Genomic DNA, 9,745 nt, shown 5'->3' on the forward strand with positions numbered 1-9,745 from the left:
TCTTACACAATTCACAGCATTCGCCATAGCACATACCCTCCCCAGTGACCATCACCCCGTCACCCCATCCCTCCCACCCACTCCCCTTGACCAACTCTCAGTTTGTTTCCTGAGATTAAGAATCTCTTATGAGTCTGGTGGTGGGTATTAAGGAGGGCACGTATTGCATGGGGCACTGAGTGTGGTGCATAAACAATGAATCTTGGAACACTGAGAAAATAAATTAAAATTTCAAAAAAGCATAAAATAAAGAATGGAGATTTAAAAAAAAAAAAAAAACAAGTCTTTTGTGGTTTGTCTTCCTCTCTGGTTTTATCTTGTTTCACTTTTTCTCTTCCCCTATGATCCTCTGTCTTGTTTCTCAAATTCCTCATATCAGTGAGATCATATGATAATTGTCTTTCTCTGACTGACTTATTTTGCTTAGCATAATAGTCTCTAGTTACATCCATGTCATTGCAAATGGCAAGACTTGGGGTTTTTGATGGCTGCGTAGTATTCCATTGTATATATACACCACATCTTCTTTATCCATTCATATGCTGATGGACATCTAGGCTCTTTCCATAGTTTGGCTATTGTGGACACTGCTGCTATAATCATTTGGGTGCACATTCCCCTTTGGAGCACTACATGTGTATCTTTAGGGTAAATACCCAGTAATGCAATTGAATTTAAATAGAATTTTAAAAAATATTTACATGGGAATAAATGCCTTTACAGTAGATAAACAAACATCATCAATAGATCGAACTGGGGGCACCTGGGTGGCTCAGTGCGTTAAGCCTCTGCGTTTGACTCAGGTCATGATTTCAGGGTCCTGGGATCAAGCTGCGCATCAGGCTCTCTGCTCAGTGGGGAAACTGCTTCCTCCTCCTCTCTCTCTGCCTGCCTCTCTGCCTACTTGTGATCTCTCTCTGTCAAATAAATAAATAAAATCTTTAAAAAACAATAGATTGAACTGACATTACATGTCCTCTAGTAAGTTACACTGAGCTACATGTGGTGTGTAACATTCAGACCACAAATGTTTAATTTGAATTTAATCATAAGACAACAATTATACAAAAACAGATTTTATATCACAAAAGCAACTGGTTTATAGTCTTCATAAACTTCAACAGTATAAGTGATTTTTTTTTAAAGACTAGTATTACTAGCACTATTTTAGATGAAATGGATAAAGAGTTATCAGTCAACTGCAACATGGAATCCTCAATCGACTTTGGCTCAACACAACAACAAAGTAGCTTTAAAGGACATTATTGAGAAAACTGAGGCTATCTGCTAATGGGCTGCACATAAGATAATATTGTATTATCAATTTGAAAATCTTTGAGAGTTATAATTATGCAATTATTGTGTTTGTGTGGAAACATATTCTCTTGCTTTTTTAATTCAAGTTTTTCTATATACAGAAGTATTTAGAGTCATGATTTATGCAACTTACTTAAAAATGGTCCAGCAAAAATGTGTGTGTGTTTCTTATGTAGGTATGTTTGTGTGTGTAAAGAGAATTAAAGTGATAAACGTTAACGATTTAGTAGAGGTAGCTGGAGAATATATGGGTGTTCATATCATACTATTCTTTCAACTTTGCTCTTGGTTTGAAATTTGTCAAAACAGAAAGTTGGGGGGAAAAGACTGTTTTCATGCAATTGTAAATTGTGAGGTCAATTCACCTCTAAACTCCTAATCTTTTTTTCAGAGGAGTTTTATTAAGCACTTCTACTTCCTGAGCAATGTCTCCAACACCCACTGTGAGTTGTAATTAATATCACCTGACAAGGTAGAATAATTTACAATTAATCCTAGGAGTGTGACAAGTCCGCAAGCTATGAAACTGTGCTTACAGCATCTCAGATATAAAGCTCTGGACAAATCAGAAACAATACATAATAGCAAAATATGTGGAGAGCTTATGTGTTGGTAATAAGCAAGATGGAATCAATAAATGTTTTCAGTTTATGAGAAGTACAGCATAAAGGTGGCATTACACAGAGTCACCATCGAGAAATAAACAGCAATAGATAGATAGCACTTGCTGAAGTGAAGAAGCCGGGGGAATGGTGATTCTTTTTAGGTAAAAGTACTGAGCAGCCTTTAAAGTAGTAAACCAGATCAAATTTATGAAGAGATCCAAGTTAGAGCGCCATACCTGAAACGTAGCAAGTTGTCAATAGATGTTTTCTGAATGAAACAATGACCCTGTAAAAGAAAATACAAACAACCCACACTGTTACTCTGATTTTTTTTGTTTATGTTTTTATTCACAAGTCAGACTGATAGCTATTAGTGTGGGAATTGTTTTGGTTTCCCAGGGAAAAAAAAATAGGCTTAGCAACTTTTTAACTGTACCTTCCATCCACTTTATTTCTGCCAGAATGCCTCAGTATGCAGTCTTTGGTGAGAGAATTTTTCCAGAAAGAATAATAACATTAGCAGAATTGGTTCAAAATGAAATTGCTGTTACTTTTCTCATCTTTCCTTGATATATTGCTTTTATTGCCTGGTTATTCAAAACTCTCCGATGTTCTGATGAATAATTAACACACTGCCTGCATTGTTCTTATTGAGTGAGATATCAGATTTTTTCTTTGGTTCAGAATAAACAGAACAACCTTGAGGAATAGATGTGGAAAGATTTGTGAAGCTTTCATTGTAGTTTTGTAAAGACTTGTTCAGGGACATTGAAATGGGCAAAGTAATTATAAACAAAGTTTATATGTGTATAAACAAATTATAAACAAAGTAAATATAAATGAAGTAAATATAAACAAAATATAAACAAAGTATATAAAGCACAACAATTCTCATATGACAAACAATCAAAAGTTGTTTCACAGGGAATCCAGTGGAAATGCATGCTGTTGAATATTGCTGGCTACTAAACTCTTTACTACTTACACAGGGAGTACTGTAAACATAATTGAATTGGTTCTCTAAGCTCATATTTTGAGTTCTGTTACAATTAAGAAATAGTGTCTTCTCTAATGACTACAAATAAATGGGATGATGTCTGTGCCATGTACCTCTGGCTAACTTTTCATGAGCAGATTTTTTTAAAAAACCCTTTCACACTAATTGTCATCTAATTCCAGGAAGACATCAGATATTCATAGAATATGCACTGAATTTTGTATCTAAAAGATACTGAAAATGATGTGGTTTATTTTCATAATTTTTAGGTAAGAGAGTTTAGGCATAGAAAAGTAAAATGAGGGTGGCTAGGTGGCTCAGGGGGTTAAACCTCTGCCTTCAGCTTGGCATGAGTTCTGGCATGAGATCCCAGAGTTCTGGGATCAAGTCCCGCATGGGGGGGAGGGGGTATCTGCTCAGCAGGGAGCCTGCTTCCCCCCCACTCTCTGTCTGTCTCTCTGCCTACTTATGATCTTTCTCTGTGTCAAATAAATAAATAAAATCTTTGAAAAAAAAGAAAAGAAAAGTAAAATGATTAGCCTAGGACCTAATGACAAATTCAGAACCAAATTTTAATCTTTGGTGATTCATTTCATGTTCTTACTCCTACATTAAACTGTCTTGCATTAATACCCTGTTCTTTGAGGGTCAAAATAGTCCTCACTTGCCTGTAATATTTTACTACTCCAATTATTAAATTTTCTAAGTACAAAAAAAGAGAAAAGATTGCCACTGACTTTAACTTATGTAATGTGGGAAGGACTTTAGCAATGAAAATTGCGGGGGGGAAAATGAAGCAATTACCAAGTATGGAAGTCTTCCAGCATGTGATCAAGATGGAAAACTCAAATCTTAGATTTAATTAGAAGTAGTATGAAGTTATATTAGTGACTACACATTATCAGATTCTGGAAAATACTCTGAAGATGAAATTAGAGTCGCTGATTAATTTTCAAAACACTTAACTCCTTTAGAGATGCTCACTGGGCAGTGTATTTACACAGGAAATATCCTAGTATGAGCTCACATGAAGTTAAGAAGGGTCTCTAAGTGATCATACTCCAAGGCAAGTTGTGAAACAAAAATATAAATGTGATAACTCAGTCTCTGGTTGTTTAGTAGGGGGGGGGGAAATCCTCTATAACCTAGGAACAAGTTTGGTTAGGGGAAAAAAAAAAGAATTTGTAAAACTAATTTTCCTTTCACCAGCTAGTTTTATGGAGACCAAGTAACATGAATGTCTCTACTTGACACATTGTCATGAATTTCTCTACTGGATACCATGCTCTTCAGAATGGTGACTACATATCACACTTTTATTGAATCTCACAATTTTGAAAAACACTGCATTTCATTTTCACACAATATTGTAAGACAGTATAATTTTTACTGGTGAAGGGAATGATTCTTAATGAGGTTCAATAATTTGCTTCAGGCACATTGTTTATACATTAACAAAGCTGGAACGTAAAAACAGTTCTACTTAGATTATAAAATTATTTACAGACGGATTTTTAAACACAATTTTCCATATTTCCCTTTGATTATTTTGTTCTTTGAGCAGTCTTTGTTTGGCTCAAATTCTCTTGTCATTGGCCCCATACAGCCAAATAGGGCAAGAATTTAATTTACAAGATAATACGTGCATATTCAACAGAGAAGTCAACCCACCTGTTCTCTAACTGCTATTAGGGAAGCAAGTAAACCCAGATACAAGAACCATGGGGCTCTGCTCAGCGATATGCATCTCCCTTCACAACTCCTTCCCTGGGCACCAAGCTGGTTTCATGCCTATAAATCAGTCAAGTGGATTAAACATTGCCCTTCTATCATTAGGTTTTTAAAAGTAAAAACAAAACAAAACAACAACAGCAAAAGAAAACAGTTCTACTCAATCTAAGCCTGAGCCTAGTTGCTTTTGTTTTTTGGTGGGTTCCCCCCCCTTTTTCTTCCCACAGGGCGACACTATTCAGAGTATAACAGTCATGATTCTATGCTCTTGGAGGACGCCAGACTATGGCCAGAGCAAGTAACTGCACCTGTGTAAGAGCTCCGAATCAATGCAACCAGTATCAAGAGGACGAGAGTCCCATTTAAAGGAAAGGAAACACAAGCACTGGAGGGTAATTTAAATTAGAGATAAATTAGAAAATGATCTAATTTCCCCATTCCTTGACATAATAGTTGAGGAAGGTGATGATAATTTGAAAGTCCCTCTCTCATTTGCTCTCTCATTCTCTCTCTTTTCTTTCAAGGTGAAATATTTATCAGATCTTAAAGAAAAAATAATGTATATTTTTTATAATTTTTAAAATTTTTTTATAAACATATAATGTATTTTTATCCCCAGGGGTACAGGTCTGTGAATCTCCAGGTTTACACACTTCACAGCACTCACCATAGCACATACCTTCCCCAATGTCCATAACCCCACAACAATGTATATTTTAATAACTAGAGATTATAAGAGTTTTTTTTAAAGTTTGAACTTGTCCTTAATTTATTTTTACACAATCCCCACATGGTTTTAAAATTAATACTAGAAATAAGAGAAGAATGTAGGCTAATAGCACTATGATCCACTGATTCAAACAAGAGAAATAGGAGTCAGATTCTAATCTTGCATCTCTTTTAATGGCCTTTTTTTTTTAAGATTTTATTTATTTATTTGACAGAGAGAGATCACAAGTAGGCAGAGAGGCAGGCAGAGAGAGAGGAGGAAGCAGGCTCCCTGCGGAGCAGAGAGCCCGACGCAGGCCTCGATCCCAGGAGCCTGGGATCATGACCTGAGCCGAAGGCAGCGGCTTAATCCACTGAGCCACCCAGGCGCCCCTTAACGGCCATATTAAACCAGTCTCATTCAAATTCCACTAAATTCTTCTTGTCACTGTTCACTCCAACTAGTCCCCTGTCGACATCTTACTGTCTTAGGGCTCTCATCATTTCATTCATTACAAATTTTAGTTATTGAGAGCCTGCTATGTGCCAATGTTCTAGGTACTTTCGGATACGCTATTGAACAAAAGAGCAGATCTATGTTCTCAATTCTAGCAAGAGAGAAGAACAACAAGCATAATAAAGTAAATCATAAATATACTATATATATATATATAAATATATAAATATTTGAGAATGACAAATGCTTTGGGGCACACAAATGGAGCAGGATACAGAAGGTTGTGATTGCTAGGTGAAGACAGATGTTTGCAATTTTAAAGAGGGTGACCAGAAAAGTCCTCAATAAGAAGAGGACACTTGAGCCAAGATTTAAAATCAGTGGAGAAATTAACCCTGCATTTGTGGGGCGAAGTTCCTAAGATGGGGATATGTCCAGTATGTGTGAGGATCAGCAAAGAGGCTGGGGGGCTGGAATGGTGAGAGCCTAGGGAAGAGTAGTGAGGGAGGACAGGCAGGTGATACGAACTTGTAAACTATGCATCACAAGGATTTTACTCTGAATGATTTGAAGAATCAGTTACAAGAGTTGTGCGGAGAAATGGCATAACCCGATTTTTTTTTTAAAGATTTTATTTTATTTATTCGACAGAGATCACAAGTAGGCAGAGAGGAAGGCAGAGAGAGAGGGGGAAGCAGGCTCTCCGCCGAGCAGAGAGCCGGATGCGGGGCTCGATCCCAGGACCCTGGGATCATGACCTGAGCCGAAGGCAGAGGCTCAACCCACTGAGCCACCCAGGCGCCCCAGAATGGCTCTGGCTGCTGTGTTGTGATTATATTACAGGAGGCAAATATAGAGCAAGAAGACCAGTTTAAGAGTTTTTTACAAAAACCTAGAAATCCATTTCTAGTTTGGTCTATGAAAATAAACTTTAATAAGTCTTGGTCTACATGCCATTCAGTCCATCCTTCTGCCTGACATCAGTTCTTTTCTGGACTACAAGTTTGATCACGTGACTTGACCATTTCAAAATTTCAATGGTTATTCCTTGCCTACAGAATTATGTCCAACCTCTTCCTATCAATCTCTCCAAAGTTTGACCCCAATATATTTTTCCAGATTAATCTCCAACTCCTTTCCGCACTCCTGATGTTTTTGCCTTAGTTGTAAAAGGTCAGCTGCTATTTCCTGAACATGCCATTCTCCATCATGCCTTTGTGCCTTTGTACTTGTCACTCCTTCTAGGAAGAAAGCACATTTCTTTTTTCTGCTTAGTGAACTTAAATTTTCTTACCAAGATTCAACTCACATGATCAATTTGGTGAAGACTTCTCTGACTCCTTATTGCAAAATTCATCCTTCTCTCACTACATTCCATTGCCCTTCATATGTTCCCCTCCTATAGTATTAATTATATCAAAGTTATGTTCTCGTGTGTTTGCCTCCTGGATAGACTGAGTTGTGACAGCAGGTAATACAACCTGACTGTTTTTATATCCTGTGTCTTGAGTTATAGCCCATCGCAGATTAGCACTGAATAATTGGTTATTTTTGGTTAAGTAAATAAATATTTGAAAATCATCTTTAACATGTGGTATACAACATTATAGATTGCATGCTTAATAGTTATTCACACATAAAATTACAAAATTAAGTCCTTAAGAAATTTAGAAAGGAAAAGACAAGAGTTCACATTTTTGTATTGACTTTCAGACACATTTAGTAGAACCAGTTTTAGTGAAAATATATGTCCTAGACATTTTGTCTTCATAAATTATAAGTTTTCTGTCAAGATCCATTTTAAATGACATCTCTTTTTAAAATATTTCATTGCTAACTGGCCCAGGCAACCACTATGGATAGAAAGATAGATAAATAATATTCTCTGCCCACAAAAACTTCATAAACAAAAGGGACGGTTTGTTTACAAAAAAGGAACCACCTGAGTAAATGAGGAGTGGTCTTGCAAATCATTAAGGAAAGGATCTTTCAATAACTGGTTACAAAAATGAGCTTTCCACATAGGAAGAAAAGAAATTTTCTCCTGAATTAACGATCTAAGTGAGGAAGAAAATTCAAAACTTTTAGAACACTAAGTCAAAGTTTTTTTTAACCTCAGAATAAGAAGAATATTTTAAATAAGATATAAAGATTATTTAAAAGGAAAAATTATTTAAATGCACTGTAGCAGCATAATAAAAGATTAATATAAGAAAGATAAAGATATTATAATGATGTATATTTATTTATTTATATATTTATTATGTTTCAGGCTTTTATTTAAATTCTAGTTAGAGAGGTGCATGGGTGGCTCAGTGTGGTAAGCCTCTGCCTTCGGCTGAGGTCATGATCTCAGGGTTCTGGAATCAAGTCCTGCACCGGGTTCTGCTCAGCAGGGAGTCTGCTTCCCCCTCTCTCTCTCTGCCTGCCTCTCTGCCTACTTGTGATCTCTCTCTGTCAAATAAATAAAAATCTTTAAAATAAATAAATAAATAAATTCTAGTTAGTTACCATATAGTGTAACATTTGTTTTAGGAGTAAAATTTAGTGAATCATGACTTACATATAATACCCACTGCTCATCAGACAAGTGCTCATCCATCACCCATTTAGTTCATCCTCCTACTTCCCTCCCCTCCAACAATCTCAGTTTGTTTTCAGTAGTTAAGAGTCTCTTTTGCGGTTTTCCTCCTCTCATTTTTTTTTCTTTGCCCTATGTTCATTTGTTCTGTTTCTTAAATCCCACATATGAGTGAAATCATATGGTATTTGTCTTTCTCTGACTTATTTCACTTAGCATAATGCTCTCCAGTCCCATCCACATCACTGCAAATGTTAAGAGTTCCCTATTTTTTATGACTGGGTAATATTCTGTTGTGTATATATCACATCTTCCTCCTCCATGCATCAGTCAATGGACGTATGGGTTCTTTCCATAATTCAGCTACTGTGATAGTAATGCTGTAAACATTGAGTTACATGTGCTCCTTTGAGCCCTGTATTAATTTAATTGACAAAAGACTAGAAGATATTGACAAAATGTATGACTCTAATAAATACAAATAAGAAACATTTAAATAGGAAATGGGCAAAGCATATGAGCAAGCAATCTACAATAGAAACAACTGCATAACTTACCCAGAAAATAACCTAAGACCTAGAAAATAGACTCTTTAAGGTAATAACAATGATAATACAATGATGTTAATATTATTAGTAATATCATAGTTTTGATATTCTTTGACTCTTTTTTACATGCTATTCTTGTAAGCATTTTATATGTATGCAAACTCAACCCACATAAAGTACAATTTTAAGATTCTTAGTACACTACACCATATCTACATTGTAGGTACTATGATTTTCCCTACTAATACAGACAGATCTTATGTAAGAAGCCTGAGTTAATAATGTGAATTTTTTGTGTGTACGTATATAAGACTATACACATACAATTCTATATACTGTTTTAGGATATATAAATGTTTAAACAATAAAAATGGAAATGATAAATACATCCAGCAAATCACTATTGTGATTGCCTCAGAAAAGAGGAAGGGATGGGAGCTGGGACATGAGGCAGAGCATTAGTATCTAAGTAAGACCATATCATTCCATTTCATTAACAGTAAAATCCAAAGTTCTTACAAAGGCTTATAAAATCTTACCTGATCTGAGTCGCTCATTATCTCTCTATTTCTACCTACCATGTCTCTCTAATGGCCAACTCTACAGATAACTTCCCTTCTGCCTGGTGTCACAATCCTCTCTCTTCTGGGTCATCCCTCGCTATGCGTTCTTCCTGAAACATTCTTCCCCAGTTATTTGCATGGCTTATTCTCTCACATCATGGACCTACGACCACTTGCCCATCCCATTTAAAATAGCAAACCCACTCCTCCTCCTTCTCACTTCTCCTCGTCTCCTTTT

The sequence above is a fragment of the Meles meles genome, chromosome 1 (genome assembly GCF_922984935.1).
Source record: "Meles meles chromosome 1, mMelMel3.1 paternal haplotype, whole genome shotgun sequence".
Lineage (NCBI taxonomy): Eukaryota > Metazoa > Chordata > Mammalia > Carnivora > Mustelidae > Meles > Meles meles.